The following is a 3,082-nucleotide window of genomic DNA, read 5'->3' as shown; positions in this document are numbered from 1 at the left end:
CGGCAACATGGTAAGCGGTCACATTACTCTTAGAGGGATAAAACATGGACACGTGGCGGACGGGAACATGGTAAGCGGACACTTGACGCACGGCAACATGGTAAGCGGTCACATAACTTCTAGAGGGATAAAACATGGACACATGGCGCACGGGAACATGGTAAGCGGTCACATGCCTCCTGGAGGGATAAAACATGGACACATGGCGCACGGAAACATGGTGCGCACGGGAACATGGTAAGCGGCCACCTGGCTACTGGAGAGATAAAACATGAACACATGACGCACAGGAACATGGTAAGCGGATAGATGGCTCCTGGAGGGATAAAACATGGTCACATAGCGCACGGGAACATGATTAGCGGTCACATGACTCCTGGAGGGATAAAACATTTACACATGAAGCACGGGAACACGGTAAGCGGTCACATGACTCCTGGAGGGATTAAACATGGACACATGACGCACGGGAACATGGTAAGCGGTCACATGACACCTAGAGGGATTAAACATGGACACGTGGCGCACTGGAACACAGTAAGCGGTCACATGACCCCTTGAGGGATAAAACATAGACACAGGAACATGGTAAGCGGTCATTTGGCTCCTGAAGGGATAACACATGGACATATTGCGCGCGGGAACATGGTTAGCGGTCATTTGGCTCCTGAAGGGATAAAACATGGACACATGGCGCACGGGAAAATGGAAAGCGTTCATTTGGCTCCTCACGGGATTAAACATGGACACATACCGCACGAGAACATGGTAAGCGGTCACATTTCTCCTGGATGGATAAAACATGGACACATGTCGCACAGGAACATGGTGAGCGGTCACATGGCTCCTGGGGGATACCACATGGACACATGGCGCACGGGAACATGGTAAGCGGTCACATGGCTCCTGGTGGGATAAAACATGGACATATGGCGCACGGGAACATGGTAAGCACTGGAAAATGGTGAGCAGTCGCATGGCTCCTACAGGGATAAAACATGGACACATAAAGGTTTACTTATTAAACTGATTTATTTCTACCTGTAGATGCATTTAATTATTAAGGTTACGTTCTGTTTTCGTCAAGCTTGAGTTATTCCATAAGGTCATAATTAATTAGATAATTGCTATTATTTTATGATTATACATTTAATACATTGATGAAAACGTAAGACATCAATGAATTTAAATATGATATTTTAAGAGCTATTAAGAGACGAGCGGAATTAATTTTGATAACAAAATGGGTATATTTGGGAGTTAAGATGTGATGTAATCAAGGAGAGTGCGTTCATTTTAATATACGGTTCTGAATAACAGTGGTCGCAAATTAACAGCTTCAAATCTCTAAGTTTTCCGTAAGCACTCCTCCGTACTTGAAACATCGAATATCGTTAAAGTTTGAATTTTAATATTTTATTTGAATAAATCTCTCTATATCAAAATGGAAGTCAATGTTTTGTTTTCTAAACTAACAATCATGCATGAAATAAGCGATGTTCCTCAACCAAGTTGACAGTTAATTGAAGTTATTACATTTGATACTTACAGGTTTTTAGCGCTTCATACCAGAGCGATTTCATCTTAAAAGATGTAAAGATTTCCACTGTTGGCGGTAAGTTGGATTTTATGATTATTAAAAACGGGTCAATTTAGTGAAATGTAAACATTTAGATAGTCAGGTTATTTTGTTATTTGAAAAAGTAAAACTCATTCACGTATATTTAAATTTAAAATAATTTAATTTTAAATAATTTCAAGTATTTATTTGCTTTAATAATGAAACAAATCATATTTATTGTATATCTTAACGTATACGTTTACGCGTAAAATAATATATTTACATTCGCCTAGTCCTTTGTACATATAAAACTTGACATCTTTATTGTTTAACACTCCAGGGGTTATGACGTCATTGTTTACTTCAATATTGAGCTTCGATAAGATAAGCGGGGGGTTATTATTCAATGATACAATAATCAGCTTTTTTATACAAACGTATCTTGTCGGTTGCAATTTCTTTGAGACCAAATGGTTGATTGCAGAAGATACTACTATTGTTTAATCACAGTGAATATTTCTTTAGAAATGTCAATATAATTATTGATCGCAATTTTATTGTTATTTTGAACGCAGTAGTGCATGGAATTTGCTCGCGTGTTGTACTGCGTCAAAACAAGATCAAATGCGACCTATCCTTAAATAATTAAAAGTAAAAAGGAAGATTATTTTTACCCTACCCATGGGCTTAAACCAAACGTAAACACAAACTACAAGAGCTGGATATTTAATAAATGTTGTCCGAGGACTGATTTTGAACTAAATTCTTCCTAAGAATCGAAATTCGAAAGTAACTGCAAGCCGAAGCCGTTGCTGATACGGACCAACTTTTCACATTATTGAGTAATGTATTGAGTATTTGTCTCAGGTATCTTGTTTGTCTTGTTGTGTTGCTTAATCTGCATTTCATACCCCCTATGTGACGTTGCAGGTATAGTAGGAGCTATGCTAGTCGTGATTTTACTGGCAGCCTTTCTAGAGGGATTCAAACATTGGCCCCACATTCGACAGCGAAATGGATCAGACCACACTCAAGTTAAAGGGAAGTAAGTATGGAAACGAGCGTGTAGATCCCTTCAGTACTTAAATGGTTTAATTCCATCCTGTTTTATTCAAATTTCAACAAACTTTATACTCGCGACGTAAACATGACATGAAAAAAATATAGGAAAAAAGATTTAATAAACGTAAGCTATTCCAAATTACAGTTTTTTCATAGGAAATTGCAGCCATATATTACAATCATAAGCTGTTTGCCTTTCAAATTTGCAGGTCAAGACAATTCACTTCCTTTTCGGACAACATTGCTCGTATTACTGCTTCTTTACACAAGATGCTATCGGTGACCGTCGGCTATCTTCTGATGATGTGTGTCATGACAATGAACGTGTGGATGCTGGTTTGTGCTGTAATTGGCGCTGGAGTAGGCTACTTACTCCTACGTCCTGCTGTAAGTGCCTGCTTTGCCATGAGAAGAAGCAAGCATGATTGCAATGAAATAGGGAAACGTGAGGAAATGAAT

Source organism: Mya arenaria, chromosome 13, assembly GCF_026914265.1.
Source record: "Mya arenaria isolate MELC-2E11 chromosome 13, ASM2691426v1".
Taxonomy (NCBI): domain Eukaryota; kingdom Metazoa; phylum Mollusca; class Bivalvia; order Myida; family Myidae; genus Mya; species Mya arenaria.
Note: the sequence above shows the minus strand (reverse complement) of the source record.